The sequence below is a fragment of the Bactrocera oleae genome, chromosome 2 (assembly GCF_042242935.1).
Source record: "Bactrocera oleae isolate idBacOlea1 chromosome 2, idBacOlea1, whole genome shotgun sequence".
Lineage (NCBI taxonomy): Eukaryota > Metazoa > Arthropoda > Insecta > Diptera > Tephritidae > Bactrocera > Bactrocera oleae.
In genome coordinates, this window is record NC_091536.1 from 38,950,841 (window position 1) to 38,972,113 (window position 21,273).

The 21,273-nt window shown below is 37.7% G+C and overlaps 1 protein-coding gene and 1 long non-coding RNA gene across 31 annotated transcripts in view; both read right to left on the minus strand.

Annotated features, from left to right (window-relative positions):
• 5PtaseI (inositol polyphosphate-5-phosphatase A) overlaps positions 1-21,273 on the minus strand; it is a 600,945-nt gene that overhangs the window by 523,594 nt on the left and 56,078 nt on the right. The window lies entirely within an intron of this gene.
• Positions 13,751-17,088, minus strand: LOC138858939 (uncharacterized). Its single transcript, XR_011397975.1, has 3 exons — positions 14,632-17,088; positions 14,437-14,524; positions 13,751-14,378 (listed from the first exon to the last, which is right to left on the minus strand). It is a non-coding gene; the product is annotated as an uncharacterized lncRNA (long non-coding RNA).

Sequence of the window (21,273 nt, forward strand, 5' to 3'; positions counted from 1 at the left end):
GTTTCTCTCCGAAAACCACCATGTTGTAAGCGGAGAAGTTTCTTTCGACGTCACAGGAAGAAATTGGAGCAAATTCATATTTAATGATATTTTTGATTGTGACTGTGATTCGGATCAAAAATACTTTTAAGTTTCCATCTGGTTTGATGATATATGCCGCAGCATCCGATTAAAGCAACAACACTTTTGACTCATCCCCGTGTGGCCACAATATTCGAATGCTGTTGTTCAAAAATAGAGAAACAATTGCATTATTTACTTCTGTAAAAAGAGCATGAACATTCCTCGATTGGAAGAAGTGGCCCTATGTATTTAAAAAAAAATGTTTGTTTGTTTTTTATAGTGGTATATGCATCTTTCTGTTGATTGTTTCGTTCCTTGTGATGAAAAACAAGAAAAATTCAAATTCCGAGGTCTAATAATAGATCCATAAATCAAAAACGTCAGGGGTCCAAACTAAAAAGATATTGTTGGAGTGAGGCTGTTTTAAAAGCAACATATTTAAATCTCAGAATTCCAAGTAGAGCGTGACGGGATAAAAAAATATCTAATTTGAAATGTGGAATAACAAAAATTCTAATTTAAATATTTAAAAATATTTGGTTCAACCGTATATGTGCATAACAAAACGAGAAAGCGAAAATTTGATGATAAATCAATAAACGCTATACTCGTTGGATATGAAATATAAGTTATAAGATGTGAATTGTATGATGTTGTGGATGAGAAAAACTGACTTAAAATTCCAGATTGATAGTATGGCTGGTCTTCAATCTATTTCGAATATAAAATCAGAGTCGAAAGACTTATTTTTTTTTATTGTAGTGGTTTATGCGTCTATTTTTTAATTGTTTTGAAAGCAATAACAATTTCCTTCTATATTGTTCACAATTTAATATTTAACAACAGGAATTGAATTTTTCGCTGAAATTCGTTCACATATTTTTTGCATATTTTTGATGCACATTAAAATCTGGTAAAAATCAGAATTCGGCGAACCAACATAAATTAGCCCACCAGAAGACAATAGTAAAGTAATTTAACACATGAAGAAAGATTAATTAAAAAAACAATTATACACATTTCCTGTCATACTATGATGATATGTGTAGATAAACTAAATGAATACTTAATACTCGATTAAGTTTTTTAGCCATTTATACATTTACAGTGACGTTGACTTTGAAACATACGGAGAAATACAAGATTAATACTAACAGCCCTTACATTGCTAGGAGCCTAATTCTTCTACAAAAAACAAAAAAAAATTTAAAAAATTACTATTTTCCCAATGACCACATTACATTAGTTTGTATTTCAAAATATTATCAACGAATGTAGCATTTACAACAAAATTTAACGATGCTTTATCAAGCTTAGCACTCAAACGATGGTAATAAGTGGGTGTAGAATTACAACCTAAAACCGCAAAAACAAGAATAGCAGATGTTGGACGTCTACATCAATATACATAGTATAAAACAAAGTCGCTTTCTCTGTCCCTATATCCCTATGTATGCTTAAATCTTTAAAACTACGCAACGGATTTTGATGCGGTTTTTTTTAGGAAGATATAGTGATTCAAGAGGAAGTTTTATATGTATAACTAGGCGCCCTCCGCTGCGCTCAGGGACGCTCGCTTCGCTCGCTCGCCTACGTCCGCCCCCCGCCGAGCGCGAGCTAGCTCGCTCTTATGTTAGTTGATTCTCGACAGCAGCAGAAAACTTTTATATATACTAGAGAGATAACATCCATTAAATAGTGTAGAAATAATTACATTTTTTCCGCTTATATTGCAAACGCAGGCTTAACCCTACGAGATTTATCAAAATAATGTACTAAGTATTGTACACATTGAAAAGGTACAGAAAACTCCGCTATGGTATATGTCTATCTCTTATGGATATCCCACAGTAACATTTTTTTGTCATTTACTTTTTACGACAAATAATTGCTAATTTTCGAAGCGATTTTAACCAATACAGCAGTAATCCTTATCCAATTAAATACCTTAAATACATTGTTAATTTAATACGTAATAGCTCTATATGGCTCTTTACAACAGGAGGCCAGAGGCCGCGGTTTTCTCTATAGCACTTTAAATTTAGCAGCGATCGGACGCGTTTATTATCGGAGCTCTCTAGCGAGGAAAATAACAATACTCAGTAAAATCGTAGTTTAAGTTGAGGTATTTCAGTTAAAAAAAAGAACTGAATAGAATAGGTGTCTTTTGTTTTTTTTATGATTGTGCATAGTTTATACAAAGTGCGTTCCAAAGTAAACAGGACTTTAAAAAAAAAGACAGAACAAATGATTTTATCGACAAAATCAATTAATATTATTAATCAAAATAGTCTTCTTCTGCTTTCATACAGCTTTTTGCACGGTCGTTGCCCGGTATGGCCGCCAGTATGCCGGTGCAAGCCTTTTGAATGGCCTCCACGTCTTCATAACGCTTTCCTTTTATCGGCAAATGTATTTTTCCGAAACGGTAGAAGTCGCACGGTGCCATAACAGGTGAATATGGGGAGTGGTTGATTGTTAAAATGTGATATTTGGTCAAATAATCGGCCACAAGCGTCGATCGATAAGACGGCGCATTATCGTGCAACAAACGCCAACTTCCATCTTCGCGATATTCGAGCCGAACACGTTAAATACGGCGCACCAAACGCTTCAAAACTTCAAGGTAGAATACCGCATTAACGTTTTGGCCGGGTGGAACAAATTCTTTGTGAACAATACCTTTGGAATCATTAAAAAAAATCAGCATTATATTCACTTTTGACTTCTCTAGGCGCAATTTTTTGGGTTTCGACTCATTTCTCATTAATGTCCTCACGACCACTTTGAAAACGTTGAAACCACTCGTCCACTCTGCTACGGGATAGGCAATCATCGCCATAAACTTGTTTCATGAATTGAAACATTTCGGTAAAATAACTGCGTCTATAGTGTTTCTAAACAGAGCAATACAGGAAAATTGATGCGTGACTGCTCGTTAATAGTTTGGGACGTAGCTATCATGTCAAACAAGACGTCTGTGGAAGCGCTGATAGGACAATGCGCGATTTGCGCAACAAAAACTCACCTATGGGTGGATGTATAGTTCTGTTCTCAGGAGATTTCCGTCAAACCCTACCAGTTGTGACTCGAGGAACACGGGCTGACGAAATAAATGCTTGCTTAAAAAGATTCACCCTTGGGCACATGTCAATAAATTAGAGCTTAAAACTAATATTATGAGGGTTTCGTCATCTTCACGTGAGAACAGACTATTTCCAGAGATGCTGCTAAATGTTGGCAATGGAAAGTTAATACAAAGGGAGGGAAGGATTAACCTTGAAAACCTTTGTGTTTTGATAGACAACATCCAAGAGTTAGTCAACAATGTCTATCCTGACATTGATAACATAGGACAATATCTTGGTTTAAAGAAAGAGCGATTCTGTCACCAACTAATGAATAAGTAGACTAGGTAAATAACTTGATTCTTTCAAAGATTGATGCGCCGACGAAAATATACTACTCGGTCGATACTGTTCTCGATTTGGAAGAAGCTGTTCATTTTCCGTCAGAATATCTAAACTCTTTCAACTCGTCTGGACTCCCTCCTCACAAAATGGTGTTGAAAGTAGGTTGTCCTGTTATTTTATTAAGAAACCTAAATCAACCTAAACTTTGCAATGGCACGCGTTTGCTGGTAAAATCACTGAAAACTTTCATAATAGAGTGCACAGTACTCACAGGATGTGGTACCGCAGAAGATGTATTGATTCCCTGAATTCTTCTGTGTTCAAATATCTTTGAAAAAGTTTATTTTTTAGCATCGACAATACCAAAGAAGTAAGAGACAGATATACATAAAATTCATTATCATGCAATACACAAGCAATACGCATGCATTCCAGTCAATAGTCGATAGTAAAAACCTATTGATTTAAGATAAGAACATGCACTTGTTTATATGTACCCAATTGGTTCTAAAAATACATTTAGGCAATTGCTTGTGTTCATGGAAAACAACTCTTATCACGTAATATATACACATATATTTAGTTAGTTAAGTTTTAAAAATTGTATATAAAGCCTTCAAAAATTAAATAAAAATCAGAATGAAATATTTCTCAGCTGCTTCCCACCAGCGGTAAGACAATTATAATCTCCATTGAGTTTATACATTTGGTCCTTCGAGCCGGATAAAGAGCTCAGCCAAAATAAAAAGTCATGTTTGAGAAACAAACAGGCAATATAATTTGGTCTTACAAACCAAAAATTAAAAAGTCCTGTACGATATACATACCGGCAACAAAAACAAAGACCTGTGTTTATAAAACAGGCAAAAACAAAAGTCCTGTAATTCACGAAGGCATAGAAAAAAGCCCTGTCAAAAATACAGGCAAATTAAAAAAAAAAGTCTTCTTTGAGAAACAAACAGACAATACATTATAAAAGTACAATATATTTACAGTATATATGTAAACACTTTTCGTAAAAGTAAAACCGAAAAAGTGTTAAACGCGACCTTGTGGCTATAATAACAAAATGTAGTGTTAAATAAAAAATTCCTGTTTGAGAAGCAAAGAGGCAATATTTGGAAACTAGAGGACATATCAATTAATGAAGATATACAAGATGACGACACCAAATATAGAAAGAGAAGACATCAAGTGGCATTTTATTTCCCCGGAGGGGCCAACCCTTATCGCGTAACATAAACAATGAGTAACATACACAAGAAAGGTGTGAACGTTGTATATACCTAAAGACATTCTGTAATATGTTAATTGTTGTAAAAGTAAAATAAATAGGTAAAAATTTAAAAAGTATATAAGTAAAAATGTAGTGTATGAATTTAGATATTCCTAAGATAGCAGGAAATCTTCATGATATAGGGGAAGGGGAATTGTTTTACTCCAAATTTAACGTTGCGGGCCACGGGCAGTAATGAATAAATTAAAACTACTGGATCAATTTCAATCATTTTTTCAGTGAGTAACAAAAGCAATATAATTTATACGCGTGCGAAGCCGGAGTGGGCCGCTATGTTTTTATATACAACGTTCACAGTTTTTCTTTAGTGTATCAGCATTGCACCGTGCGAAGCCGGGACGGGTCTCTAGTAAAACTATACTATAACTATAAATTGGAAAATCAAAATAGAGACAGTTTTATACATTTATAATTATAAAACGAAACACGATAAAACAAGACAAACACCACCTTATATTTTACTTTACGCTGGCCCACACAGACAAAACTCACAGAAAAGAAAAAATAAATTAACAAGTAAAGAAGGGCTAAGTTCGGGTGTAACCATACATTTCCAACTTTTGCAACTTGCCACGAGCAAAGTGCGGCGAAATACTTTCAGATGTAGGCAAAAGAATTCAACATTCATTGTTCGACGAAATCGTGAATGGATTACAATCGAATTTGTATCTTACTAACTTATATTATAGGTCATTGAGGAATTTTTAACACTTTTACCGAAACGTTTCAATTGATGAAACAAGTTTATGGCGATGATTATCCTATCCCGTAGCAGAGTGGACGAGTGGTTTAAACGTTTTCAAAGTGGTCGTGAGGACATAAATGAGAAATGAGCCGAAACTCAAAAAAATCGCGCCTGGAGAAGTCAAAAGTGAAGACAATGCTGATTTGTTTTTATGATTCCAAGGGTATTGTCCACAAAGAATTTGTTCCACCCGGCCAAAACGTTAATGTGGTATTGTACCTTGGAGTTTTGAAGCGTTGAAGCACGATAAAGCGCCATCTCATCGATCGACGCTTGTGGCCGATTATTTGACTGTTCGACATGCTTTTGGACCGTGCAAAAAGCTGTATTAAAGCAGTAGGAGACTATTTTAAATAAAATTAATTGATTTGCCGATAAAACCATTTGTTCTGTCTTTTTTTTTTAAAGTCCTGTTTACTTTGGGACGCACATTGTATATTAAAATCATCCTCAAATAAGACGTATCTGATATAAACTCAATTGAATAGGCATAATTGAATATATTGAGATGATGTGCACAACGTCAACCGAATCAAAATTCATTACAATAGATATATGTGGTTTAGGCCAAGTTCTTAACTAATTCCATACATATTAAGCGCAAAATCACATACTTTTACTTGTAAGACAGCTTGTCCACCTAATTTCATTGAAATATCAAACATTTTAACCAAGTTAAACGGTTTAAGGACACGTGGAAATATTTTTAAACAATTTTATAAATGCACTAGCTGACCCGCCAAACGTTGTATTGCCACATTTGTCATATTTAGTGAATACTTTTTTTAAAAATATTTTTAAAAATAGCTAAAGCTATAAGTGTTTCGGGAATGTAATTGTAAATGAAGGAGGAATGAAGAGTTGTACACCATTAAAGTATACTTTATTTAAGTTAATAAATCAGCCTTTATTAAAGTAAAAAAGTCATTAAAAGTTACCTATACATCGAAAAAATTTCATATATCCACTACTAATTATTTGAATTAAATATAAACAAAGATAAATCTAAGCCCCAAACAATGATATCAAAAACTCAATTGTATAAAGCGCAGCTTTCTTTGCGTCGAAATATTTGTTTGACTCCAAGTCCCCTTAGAACAACTGTTGTATCTGCCAAAATCGATCTTTCTGCCACTCGAGATTTATATATTTTGTGCGTACATCTGAAAATATATTGTCGGTGAAAATATTTTCTGAGTTGGTGATTGTGCAGATATTCGTTAGGCAGTTTGTGCAACCAGTACTTTCATGTTCATGGTACTTTTCCAATGCCAATATCTAACAGTTGTTTTAAAAAAATTTATCTATAAACGCCTATGTTCTCTGTCAGTTGTACTTTTTCAACATTACGCCACAGTCTCGATTATTTTAAGCAAGCGTTGATTTCATTAGCGTACGTTAAACGTGGGAGAACGGGAAGTGTATATCTCATATCACCTGAAAAGAGTAACAGAGTGACCCCAAATATATTGTCTTTTTTTTTATCTTTCAATATCCCATCCATTGCCTCAAGCGAATAAATGTATGTATGCCATAGTGTAATCAACCATGTTTTTATGTTGCACACTGTATATGGGTTATTTTGAACGTTTAATCGTAGCTTAACTGCTAAATGAGCTGTTCAGCCTCCATCTAATAAAGTTGTGCAATGCCAGATGATGCACCGTCCCATCTTTGATCGTATCTGAGCAAGAAGTAGCGAAATAAGTGTTAGTCAGTTCCCCCTGGTGCGTCCAAAAACATAGGGGGACTATTCGCTGCCGATACTGCCAGCATGCAGTCGCAGGTTAATTTTTGTTCATCATTTAGTAGTGGAACAATGCGAGAAGCAGTCGCTGCCTATTCGACAGTATCATACTTCCTTCATTTCAAGATTTATATCTGTGTTGATTACATCAGATGTATTTCGATTTGGTGAACTCATACCGAAATGACTGATTGTTAATTTCGCAGTAACAACGCAATGATCCTCAATATCAATAAATGCTTCATTGTACACTACGTCACTCACTGAGTGATATCGTTAGACCGTTGCACTTTGAACGATGTCGATACAATATATCATCAATCATCGAATCTTTGTAATTAGTTCACAACATTTGTGATCGGGCCGGGAAATATGTCGCCGGTGCTATAGCAAATAGTAGACGAATTTGTGCTCCTGTGCAGTATAAAGCTGCTTCAGCAAGCATACCCTCCCAATGATTGTCATCTTCTAGGAAGCTTAGTGCAAGACATGCAACTTTATATATTGGACACTGTGGTGCATTTACTTTAAGTATATCCTGAAATAATAATGGTCCGATGACATTAACCAACAGTCACAGATAAAAGCACTTAGTCTGCCTTGGATTGACTGTATATACACGACTCAAATTATTATATTTGAATAAACCGGGGCATGCAACAACTGTGGTGCTTCTAAATAGAGCAGTGTTTATTCAAAGGCACCAAACACATCCGCATGATTACACGATTCAAAAAAGTATCGTAATTTGGGATGGATTTATAGCACAATCAAGGCTCTTTCGTTTGTGAAAAATACACGTTGGCCGTTTTTGAGATGCACTAAGAAATAATGTTAAACTCACTGTCAGAAAAAAATGAAGTTGACTTGATGAGAATAAAATAACCTGCATCCGTGATGTTGGCTAGTTGAAAAGTGACAACAGGAGGCAACTGACGGGGATAACTAATTGGTTCTTAGAATTATAGTACAATTATTATATTCGGTTGCCATTTTGTAGCTCTGTAATTTACTGCAAAGCATTTGTAAACATGCATACATATGTATGTTTATTGGATATATTTTGAATGGTGCTGGTGTTGAGGAGCAAGAGGAGATGTTCCTCCAAGCCTCCGTCAGTTCTCGAAGTTTTAAAATACATACAAGAACTTCAAACATATTTTTATTCAGAAAACAAGTTTTTGTGTAAATTAGGAAATATGGAATCGCAAATTTTTCACGTAGATTGAACAATTTACAAAACCAAAACATTTTAAAAATACAAACAACGACCTTGAAGTTTGTGAATGCAAGTGTTGCATATATGTATACAATAAAATAAATTGCTTTTGTTCCTAAAGTTTATTTTTTTTATAACAATGATATCTATTTGTTTCGTTATATTATTTCCGTTTTAAGTAAAAAATATAATTTAAATATCATTACTAAATATTTTAAGTGCATATATGATCTTTTTTAATTGATTAGGTTGTCCAATTAAGCGGGATTCCTGTAATTGAACAAATTGATCAATGAAACGAGTATCGGTTAATTTATTCCCCGGTAAATTCAACCCAAATTGTGCAATTTTTTTAATTGCAATTATCCGCAGGATACTGTATATAGTAAATGAGAGTTTGGGTACTTCGTGAACCAATTTCACATATAATATATTCGAAATTAAACTATAGTACAATCATTCCCGGTTAAATGGCACTCAAAAGAACCCCGCTAAACTACCATATGGTAGGGATGCTAAATGACCTGCGGCCTTTTCTAGAACTCCTACGGATTCGACCTTTGCTCGACACGGACATAGATTGGACTCTTAGATGGATCGGTTTGAACCCTGGGCTGGTGGTCGTGGTATTCTGTCACTTGACTATGCAGGGGTGACACCCTGCAGAAATGGCTGATGGGCTAATGCCAAGGCCGCCTCCGTCCCGTTAAAACCATGGCAGGCCTCAGAGTACGTTCCCCTCCTGTCATCATTAATTTGGTGTGGTAGGTGTTTGTTGAGATGACTCCTTCTTTGCGCTGGTCGGCTCTGAACGCACTGCCTCATAAGGGCGTGCGTCAACCCTCGCCTTGACCTCGTATCCGAGACAACCTTGGAACCATTTATAGGCGACTACCTTTCCAGGCGACGGATAGCGGCTCTGAGTAGGGACCCAATTAAAATGAATTCTAATAACTTTACAACCAAGGACGAGGGAGGAAGCGGGTCGAAACCGACCTCTTTAAAAGTGGACAGTTCCCTGGGGGGGCATCCTCACCTATGGGGACGAAACCGTCTCCGCCTAAGGGTGAGGAGAAAAATTCCGGGAGTGCCTGGCTTACCGTCACTAGGGGCGGTAAGGCGGGGGAAGTGGGCAGGAATCTGCCGACTGACACCTTAGGCAGGGCAGTAGTGCGCAGCGGAATCGCCAACACTAGCAGAGGAACCTCTCTTAAGTATATGGGGGGCACGGGGTTCTCAGCGAAAGCTAAGGGTTCCGGGGGGAAACGCGTGACCACAGCTAAAAAAACTGAAGTCGGACCGTCGGCTGGCTACCAAGATTTTGAAGCGCTACGGTGGCAAGCAGGCTGACCAGAAATCTGATCAGCATGCTAGCACACTTGAGTGGGCCAAAAGGGTGCTAAGCGCCGTTAATGACGGGAAAGTGGGGCCGAGCCTCGAGTCAGAGCCGCACCGATGGTTAGCGAAATTGCTAAACTCGCCAGCTCCATAGAGCTCGGGGTGTACGATAGCAGCAGGGCAGATGGAGCCATCTCCCATGATGAGTGGAAGCGCGTAGCGGCTGCTATCTTCGCTGTGTTCCTGAAGGTGGTCAGGGGAAGCCCTGGACCACCCCCAAGATGTGAAAGTGCCGGGTGAAACCTTGGCTTACACAAACTTATAAGGTCTGCATTCCTTTATAAGGAGGCGGTAGCCAGGGTGGGGGAAGTATGGAAGGGAGCAAGTCTCGAGGCGGTGGCCAAATCGGATCTTCCGATGCGACCTCGAGCTCATGTCTGGCTTCCGGTCGAACCCTCTACCCTGACCGAAATTGGGGAGATATTGCGGTATTGCAATCCATCTCTTCCCACCCAAGATTGGAAGGTGGTTAGGCTGGAGAGGACCGAGGAACCATACCAGCGAGCGCTGATACTCCTAAACAAGGAGTCCCTCGCTCCTCTCAGCATTGCAAAGGAGGCCATAAGCTATGGCTTCGAGAGGGTCTTCCTTAGGATTCTCCCAACTGAAGCCAGGGCTGATGGCCCGTTGCCACCAGCTGAGGTGGAAGAGAGTGGGAAACCGACCCACTCTAAAATGGACATCGACCCCATCCTCTCGGATGTGGTGAGCACGGAGGGTGGATCGTCAGGCGATGATGGATCCGTCTTCAGTCTCGAGCGCCTATTCGAGGATGCTGGGGTCGATAGTACGGATGATGGTGCTGCTGGAGAGGAGTTTGGAGCATGAGGATCCTCCAAATTAACCTCCACTCGAAGGCGGCCTCCGCCGATCTATTGCTTTGGCTAGGACAGGACGAAGCCGACGTTGTCCTTATCCAGGAACCGTGGCTGAGCAGAAACGGTATCTCTGGTCTAAGGACAAAAAGCCACAAGCTCCTGGCGGCAAACAGTACAGGTAGAACCAGAGCCTGCTTGTTGATCAGAAACGAACTTAACATTTTTCTTTTGCCTAATTTCAGCAACGAGGATGTCGTCGCTTCTGGACTGAAGGACAGTGCTGGAGAACTCTGGCTTGTCTCAGCCTACATGCCTCACGACGACTAAGTGGAGCCACCTCCGTACTTGCTGAGAAGTGCTCTGGCAGAGGCCAGGCGCAAAGGGACCGGAGTCTTAATAGGCTCGGATGCTAATTCAAGGCACACCGTCTGGGGGAGCTCGGACATCAACGCAAGAGTTGAGTCACTTTTGGATTTTATTTGTAGTGTAGATCTTTCTATATGTAATAGGAGGAACAGCCCTACCTTTGTGACTGCTAGCAGGGCGGAAGTCCTTGAGCCAGCCTCTAGGAAATTGCTCCCTTGATTGCGGAATGGAGGGTTCTAGACGACCATTCCTTCTCGGATCGTAAATATATTAGTTTCAGCTTGAAAGCCTCACGCACGGAGCTCAAAACCTATAGAAATTTCAGGAATACCAACTGGGTCCTGTACTACAGAAAGCTTCGATCAGCTCTTCCAACTGCACCCTACAGGGATTCGATCCTATCGGTGGATGCGGTCGATGAGCTCGTCGAGGTTTTCAGCTCTGTTTGTAGAACTACTCTTGACAGCTCCTGTTCTCTGAGAACTCAGAAAATCAAAGGGAAACCCCCTTGGTGGACTTCGGAGCTAACGGAGATCAGATCTTCGAGCAGAAGACTTTTTAACAAAGCCCGCAAAAGCGGCTCTAGTGACGACTGGGCGTTGTACAAGACTGGACTGGCCATCTACAAGTCCAAGTTGAAGAAAGCCAAGAGAGCTTCGTGGAGAGTCTTCTGCGGTAGTGTAGAGGGCTGTCATGAGTCCTCACGATTCAGGCGCATTCTTGGAAAAAATCCTACTCCAGTGGGGTATCTAAAAAATGCAGATAGTAGTTGGACAACGAGCAGCGAGGAGTCGTTGAAACTACTCCTGGATGCTCATTTTCCACTAAATCACTCTGCTGAAGAAGTGCCACTGGGGCAGCTGCAGGAGGGCTGTACAGCCTTTCTGGACCTTCTGGACGATCGTCAGCTTACCTGGGCGTTGAAATCCTTCAAACCCTTTAAGTCCCCGGAGCCCGATGGCATTATTCCAGCGCAATTACAGCGTACGATTAAGATGTCATGCAGCTGGCTGGCCCCCATCTACGCGAACTGTGTCAGATTGGGCCATGTCCCGAAGGTCTGGAGACAGGTTAAGGTTACTTTCATTCCGAAGGCCGGCAAAAGCCCTTACGTCGGTGCAAAAGATTTCAGACCCATCAGCCTATCCTCGTTTCTGTTGAAAACATTGGAGAGGCTTATAAATCTGTACATGAGGAGCAGAATACCGAGGGGTAAACTGTTACAGGCGCAGCATGCATATATCAAAGGCAGGTCGGTCGATACTGCTTTGCATGATGTTGTGTCATGGCTGGAGATAGCTCTCAAGCACAAGGAATTTGCTGTGGGCGCCTTTCTCGACATCGAGGGGGCCTTCAACAATATGCGACCAGAGGCAGTGGTTAAAGCCCTCGAAAACTTTGCGGTGGAATCTAACCTAAAGCACCTTATTTTTAGTCTTCGTTGTGACAGAACTGTCGCAGCGGAGTGGGGTGGTGTCAAGACAACCAGAAAAGTGAATAGGGGAACTCCGCAGGGGGGAGTACTCTTCCCACTGCTCTGGATATTGGTGGTAAACGACCTACTTATAGAACTCGAGACGCAAGGCTGTCGGGTGACAGCCTATGCTGATGGTGTGGTTCTTATGGTTAAGGTAAAATTCCTCAATACCGTCTACGAGCTCAGCGAGGGGTACCTGAACGTGGTATCTATCTGGGCGTATAGAAGCGGCCTAGCCGTCAACCCAAGTAAAACCGAAATGGTTTTATTTACCAGGAGGTATAAGATACTAAATGTGCCTCTCCCCTCCTTCGGGGGTTCACTTCTTCAACCTGTTGAGAAAGTGAAATAACTTTCCTGGAGGCCAAACATAGCACCTGTGGACATTGTCGGTAGGTGCATTGCTGCGAAGTGTGCTCTAAGGCTCAGGGAAGCTATGCTGATGAAGAGGTCCGAACAAGGACACTCCGAAATTCTTTCCTCCTTCAGCTACATTCCGGAAAATATAGATCACTGCTTCAGGCGGATGTGGCTGCTATCAAGGTGGCGGTACGGCTTGGAGTACTAGCCGATGCTAGTTGCCAAAGTTGCATGGAGGAGGGCGAGGTGGAATCATCCCGGCACTTTCTTCTCCAATGTCCGGCTTTCGCTAGGCTGAGATTGAAATATCTCGGCAATCACACTTTTGGCGGACCTGAATACTTAGCCGAAATGGATCTTGGCCGTCTTAACAAGTTTGTAGTAAGCACAAAGCGTTTCGTCGACTTGTAAGGGTATTTTGAGTGAGTATAGGAGTTTTGTAGGTATCACAACGGACCGGTGTCTTAAGCTGTCCAAGTGGGATCCTTTTTGGATCGACCTCCTAACCTAACCTAACCATATAGTACTTACCTTCTGTTTGTTAAAAACATAGATTAAAAATATAAAAATGTAACTTTTTAATAAAGATTTAATTAATAAAAATCAAAATATGCCGTTCTTTAGCAATATTAAATATTAAATAAAAAGCAGCAAAGTATAGAATAAAACGAAAATTTGCTTTATACGCTAGTTTCAACTAGAAGAACTACAATATAAGATCATATTTTTTCATGTTGCCATATTGTGAAAAATAACAAAGGTTTTTGAAGTGGTACATAAAAGGAGAAAATTGTAAGTAAATTTTTGAATGAAACACGAAATTGTGCGGTACGTGAGCGAGTGGTACTTAAAAGAATAATTTCTATGTATTTTTAAAAAGGCGTGATATGTAATAAGACACACACAGATAAAGGGATTACTTAACTGGGATTTACTTTACATCAAATATTAAACGTTCAGTTAATTTTGCTAAGATATCTTACATATTGACCAATATATACTGTATAAACCCAACCCAAAGCTTGAAAATCTTATATAATATTAGGTATAGATATAGATAGGCGTAGGCCGATATTATCTTTTTTTGCTATTGCTACATATTTTTAGCAGAAAAAGATGCACACTGATTAATAAAGGTACCTCACATACCACTAACAATATACATTAACTTTAACTTTTTTATAGAAAGTAACCATTCCATCCAAATGTTGAGTTCCAATGAATTAGATTATCTAGTACAGGCATTTAGGTATTGGTAGCTTCCGCACGACCTAGTGTACCAATTATCTTTATTAGAGTTCTACATTAATTCAATAAAGAACCAAGTGTCTTCAGGACGTCATAAGCAGCCAGCGGTAGCTATTGTTCTTTGTAATATTTCTTCTTCTGATATATGGTTTCCGATTCTTCCAATATTTTAGTTTCTAACTCATCCTGCCGTAATTTGCAGTGCCTTCTATACAGACGCACCATTCCTGCAGAAGATATTTTAACTAATGCTCCATATCTAATTAAGTTAAACTCAATACTTACCTAAGGTATGGATGCTTATTTTAAAATTATGGATGTACTGTACTTGCAATATCTATTTTTTTTGTTTTACTACTATTGGTAATATCCGCTAAATTGTGCAATTCCATAATAATTCCAAACATATAATATATATTTTCTTTATTAACATTAATATTAATGGACCATTCGATTTTTTTACCGGTGTTTTGAACTCACCCGTTTTTTTATTTTTAGAAATATCCATTTTGTGGGATAGTGAATAATGCCACTTTACATTGAAAGTGTTCGTATCACTTAGAACTCTTGCACATGTTAAGCACTTTATCTTGTTTTCTTCAACGAGTATATTGAAAAGTTCCTCATGTTTCATATTTTTCACAAATAAAAATTCTTGTAGCACACAAAATTCAAATTATAGTCACAAAAGCACACAAATGTGTATGGGTATTTTTTTTAATTTTGACACACGCAAATGAGCATGTGTTTTATAAAATATGCACGCCCACGATCAAGTGCTTTTTTCAACAAATTTTAAGGCGCACACATGAGCATGTGTTGCATATTGAGGTGCATACACAAAAACTTTGAGCAAATGAAAAATATTTTAAAGCACACACTTGTATATGAGCAAAATATGCATAGATGTGCTGCTCATGAATGAGCAAATTCGTACCCTGGTATAAAGTCTGATGAAAGTTCGAAAATCTTTCTATTAAATATATGAGGGCTAAAGCTTTTGACAAACCGGCAGAAATTATCAGAAAAGGATTCCCTCCGAATTTCTATAATATATATATCACGGAATGACCGATATTTTCTGAGGTCCACATATTTGGTAAATAATTTTGGTCCGGTTTCAACAATTTTTGGTCATAATGAGGCATACCTTAAAAAATCATTTCAGCACATTTTTATCCGCATTTATTGATTGCTTCTTAATTCGTATATTGGAAACTAAAAGAATCAAATTTCAAATTGAGTTTGTGGTTTTTGTCTGATTTCATTCGCACTGTTATACAGGAATTTCAGGATAATATTATATTACCTACCAAATTTGGTTGAAATCGGTCGAGTAGGTTCCGACATATGGGTTTTCATGTGGGGCGGGTGCCCCTCCCTAATGCAATTCGTTGTACTAAATAACAGCTTTACACCTTATTGTGGAGCATACTTATGGCAATTTATAGTTTTGGATTAATGGCCTTTTGTGGAAGTGGCAACGTTCCGATTCCGCTCATCTACAATTGGATGCCAAGGAACATGTATACCTAGTTTCATTAAGATATCTTAATTTTTACTGAAGTTGTCGCTTGCACAGACGAACGGACAGACATACGAATGAGGGATCATTTATATATAAGTCCTTATCTATCTTGATTAGTTTTAGGTGATACAAACAACCGTTAGATCAACAAAACTATTATATTATGTAGCATGTTGCAAGCGTATAAAAAGGTGCAAATTGAAAGGACCATGCTCTGTGAGCAAATTTGATGAACCAACATCCATACATTGTTAGCTCTTCTTTCGGATATACCAGTCCAGCTCTCGTCAGCATGCGGCCACCATTGATAAACATCTAACTTAAAAACAAATACCATAGTAAGCAAAAGGCGTCATCTTTGGAGCAACAACTTGTAGCAGGATTGATTTTTTTCTCCTGGTCCGTGCTGGCAATGAGTCCGACCCAGGTCCAGAGAACTGTTTCTGCCAACGAACCGAAAGAACCCTTAATTTTCAATCCAAAATTCTCAGGTCGAAATTTCAGTCTTTTTTCAAGTCAGTAGGTTTTCTGTTTGTTGAAATCTCTACTTTCTGATGGTATAAAAAATATATACATTACTATGGTAAAGTTGCTCAGAAAATTAATTTTTTTTTCTCAAGTTGGTACATCTGTCGAAAGAACACATGCAGAGTTACAAGTCATTCTGTTAACTAATTCTTTGTTTACAAGTCAATTGCAGTTGAGGTGTCAGAATACTTTTTTAATATCGAAAAACTTCAATATCGCGCAGTGTTTAGATTCTTTGTTTTGACAAGTTTAAAAGCAAAGGAAATTTATGAACAATTGTAAGAAGTGTATATGGAGCCCTCACCTTCAAACCGCATCGTTGAATTTAGGGCCGGTGAATTTAAACGCGGCGGCACTAGGCTTGAGGACGACCAAAAACCGCAACCACACCAGAAATCATTGAGCAAGTTCATAATATTGTTAGTGAAGATCCAAGTTTGACTAAGCGTGAAATTATTAGTACATCATATTTTACATGGAGAATTACATATGAAAAAGTTGTTTGGAAAGTTAGTGTCGTACACGTTAACAATTCAACAAAAACTGGATCGAAAACAAATTTCTCTGCATAGTTTGAAGTGTTTTAAGCAGAATAAAACCGATTTCTTGCGTCGTTTCATAACTATACATGAGACTTGGATCTCTCACCATGATCCTAAATTCAAACAAGAACATTTACAGTGGACTGAAGCTGGTTTTTCAGGTCCAAAGCAGGTGAAGTCACAACGATCAGCAAAGAAGGTATCAGTTTTTTCGGATGCAAAAAGAATTTTATTGTTTGATTATCTGCATAAAGGTAAAACAATCATCTCTGCAACAATGATTATATCAGGGTAAAACTTTGCGTGAATAATACGTTTAAAGTATGCCACCTTGTGACCAAAAATTGTCTAAATCAAACCAAAACTGTTCAAGCCCCTAAGTACTAAATATGTGGACCCCAGTGCCTATAGTTGACCTTCTACCGAAAATATCAGTCAATCCACAGAGAAATCTCAAACGAGTATACCATTTGACTTTGCGAGAGTATAAAATGTTCGGTTACATCCGAACTTAGCCCTTCCTTACTTGTTTTTATATAAAATTGCTTCAAAATATGTTCTCGAGTATAGCTGCGCAATGTCAAAATTAATATATATCTCTATCCCCAATATATATATGATTTCCGTCTTTCCACCTGACTTTACACCGTTCCGGTTGATCAACGTGATATTTTAACGAAATTAAGTGGAAAAGATTTCTTAAAAATTATGTGGTTTGACGCTGAATTAGAATGAAATTAGTATATACTAAGTCTAAACCTCACACCTTCATATAATGAATTCCAATTCTCTGGTTGACGTTTGCCACCTAAGCTTATAATATACAATTTAGCCACTTTGGTGGAGTTAATATCACATTTATACTTATGTATATCTCACTTCAAGCAATAAAACTGAGACTAAGTTTATGGCCTTTAATATAAGTCAAAAAGATACCAAATTTGATTGTAATTTAATCACGATATCATTTAATAATGGATGTTTAATTCAACATTTTTTAATATACGGTTAGGAGGAATTTTCTGGTCTTTGATTTTCCCAGCTCACATGTACTACTTATGGTATAATTTTTTTCGTCAATTTGATAATTTAATAAAATTAAATGGACAGTTTTTCTTAAAAATAATGTGGTTTATCGCTGCATTGTTTAAACCTTATAACCCTAATATACTGATTTCCGCTCCTCTGGTACAACAGCAACCTCATATACCCCACATATTAAATCTAACCCCTTTGGTTCAGTTTATATCACATATACCATGTTTGAGTTAAATAGCTTCTTTTTATAAAAGTTAACATTTCGGAGAAAAAAATAGTATTGACACAAAATAAATCTATGATCAATAACATAAGTTAATAAGATACCAAATAATAATCGAGTAATGAATGTTGAATTCTTTCGCAACATTTTTATACTTTCGCAACATGTTGCAACATAGTATAGTTTTGTTCACCAAAGAGTTGTTTGCATCCCCTAAAGTGATAGATATAGATTTCTATATACATATATTTCTTCTAATATTTGGTGATAATCAGTGGTTAGGTATATTTTCTCAGCCATCATGTTGAACTTATTATAAAATATACCAGACAACAATGCTAAAAAAGTTTCTTAGAATGCTGGACTTTGTATAGAGCAAAGAAATCTTTCTAAATTGCATGAAATCAATATTAGTAATGTAGTATCAAAAGGGCTAAAGACCCTTTTTATGTAGTTATAGATAAACTGCGACTCCATCGGTTTACATGCTACTGTCTATTATTTCAGTTTTGCGACACATTTTAATATGAAGGTCATGAGGTGCACTGTAAACTCAAGAAAATTACATTTTTACCTAGCGCCGTTGGCAGCTTATGAAAGGTTTAGATATTAAGACAGAAAGAAGAAAATCTACATACCTACTCTACATATATGTATACCATACTAATTTCTAAAATATAAATATAACTAAATACTATGTATTATTATGTTAGTGAATAGCTAAGTAATATATAGGTATACAAAAGTACGTAAGCTGTACCAAAATGTTGCAAGAGCATACTAAATATCAGTACACTGTGTTTGTAGTTTCAGTTTCACTAGATGTCTTTACCAGCAAAGTGCTTTATTCAAACTAATTTTAGTGTATTAGTTATATAGTGTTTAAAGTATTATTATATGCAGTGACGAGCAAAACAATATTATATACAGTGGCGAGCAAACACAAATACATATGTGCACCAGTATACCATAGTACCTATACACGGAACAGAAAAGGAGTCATAGCAAGGACTTACAAGGAATTACAGTGAAAGAGAGCAGCACCTAGGATCCAACTTTTAACACCCGGACGGACTGAATTATATAAGTATTATCTATAAGTATTTTATATATTAATCCATTTATTATTAATTAATTATACCTAGATTAAGTAGAAAATCTATATTACTAAATCGTCTTCAGAATAGAAGACGTATGAGAGTTCTTCGTGCAAACTCTTTATATAGAGATAGTGAGCAGTCACAAAATACTGTAAGTCACGCTAATCGTAGATTAGATTCAGATGTACGTCTGTCCGAACAAATTATCAATACAAATCAACATAGAACCAGGCGGGAAAATCTCGAGGTACGTTCTTTTTAACAAAATTTAAATACTGTTCAACATAGAACAAGGCGGCAAGATCCGCAAATTCGCTCTGAAGAGCAAATAAGAGATACTCGAGGTCATAGGTCTCGGCGTGAAGACCCCGGGGTTCGATCTGTTGAGCAAGTTGCAAATACTGTTCAACATAGAACAAGGCGGCAAGATCCCCAAATTCGCTCTCAAGAGCAAATAAGAAATACATATAGATCTGGTCGAGAAAATCCTGAGGTACGTTATGATGAACAAAGTAGGAACACTAGGGATCATAGAAAACTTCGCGCAAGAAATCCTGAGTGTAGGAATTTAGAGCGCATTCGTGATCAAATGCAAAGGGAACATGCAAGAAGAAATCCTGAAATAAGGAGAGAGGAGCGTGATAGAGAAACACAACGTCGACAGCTTAGTAGGAGGAGTATGAGGGAAGAAATTTTGAATCAGAGACGTCTTAGACAAGGTAAAGTTCGCCTTCGTAGAAATAACCCACTCAATAGATAAATTGAAAACCAAAGGCAGTCCCAACGAATCCGATTACCGAGAGAAAATAATGTTATAGAAACTGATAATAGTGGCAATTTAACAGATTTCAAAAACATTTGTTTCCAAAATATAAATAAGGGCCCTACTGAAATATGTATTTGCTGCGGCGGCTTATGGTTTTCACACCAAGTTCGCAAATTAAATTTCGAAACTATTGCGCAAGGTCACCCGAATTCTGCATCCGCCTTCTTTTTAATGCAAAAATTTCCTTCAGAAGATGGAAATTACAATTTTTGTGCTCTTTGCAAAAATGCGATTGTTAAAAAGAACGTTCCAAAAATATGTTTAGCTAACGGTCTAGACTTTCCTGAAATACCGGATTGTTTGAAAGGTTTAACCCCAATTGAAGAACGTCTCATAATGCCTAGATTGTCTTTTATGACAATCCGTCCGTTAGGATAGCAAGGTCAGAGTTTGCTCAAAGGTGCTGCTGTTAATATACCAATTCTGTTAACAATATTGTGACATCTCTACCAAGGTCCTTTGATGAGGCTCATGTTATACAAATTCACTTAAGAAGGCGTTTGGAATACAATCATGATTACATGATCGATACCATACGCCCCGCAAAGATTATGGAAGCTTTGCAGTTCTTAGTGAATACCCCTCTCTATCGTGAGCACAATATACATATTAATGAAAACTGGATTTCAGAATTTAATAACCAAGAAGAAGTTCCGTTTGTTGCATCTGCAGAGGATTCCCGCTTGGTTCAATCTTTTCATGCAGCACAAACTTCTCATGATAATCCCTCAGGTAATAATATTTCCACGGGTCTTTTACCTTCAGAGCTAAATCCAGGCGGTCAAGAAACTCTTTTGGACAATATTTCTGTAGAAAACTTAGACTATAACCGTTTAGTTATAGCGCCAGGTGAAGGACAAAGACCAATTGACATAATTCAAGATAATAATTCAGAAGAGTTGTCATATGAAACAATATACGTTGGGCAGAAGCGTACATGCTCTGAAACGTATAGCAAGATAATACGCTCTGAAATTCGCCGTTTTGACAGAAGAGCGTGTACCATTCCAAAGTTGTTCTATGATTACAAAAAGTTAGAACTGCTACAAATTAAGAATAGTACATCCATTTGCCTTAGAAAGTTTTTAGGTCGCAACCAAGTTACGGCCCAAAATCTATTAAACGAAAACTTTGTTCAAAACTTGATTCAACACGATGATGGTTACAAGGTTTTGAAAGGCGTTAGATCCTCACCTGCGCACTGGGAAGCTGAGAAGAAAAAGGCAATCGCTATGATTCGCCAATTTGGGCTTCCAACCTTCTTTATCACTTTATCGGCTGCAGAATCTCAGTGGGTTGAGCTTTTGGTCATCCTCTCTAAAACTGTTGATTCTAAA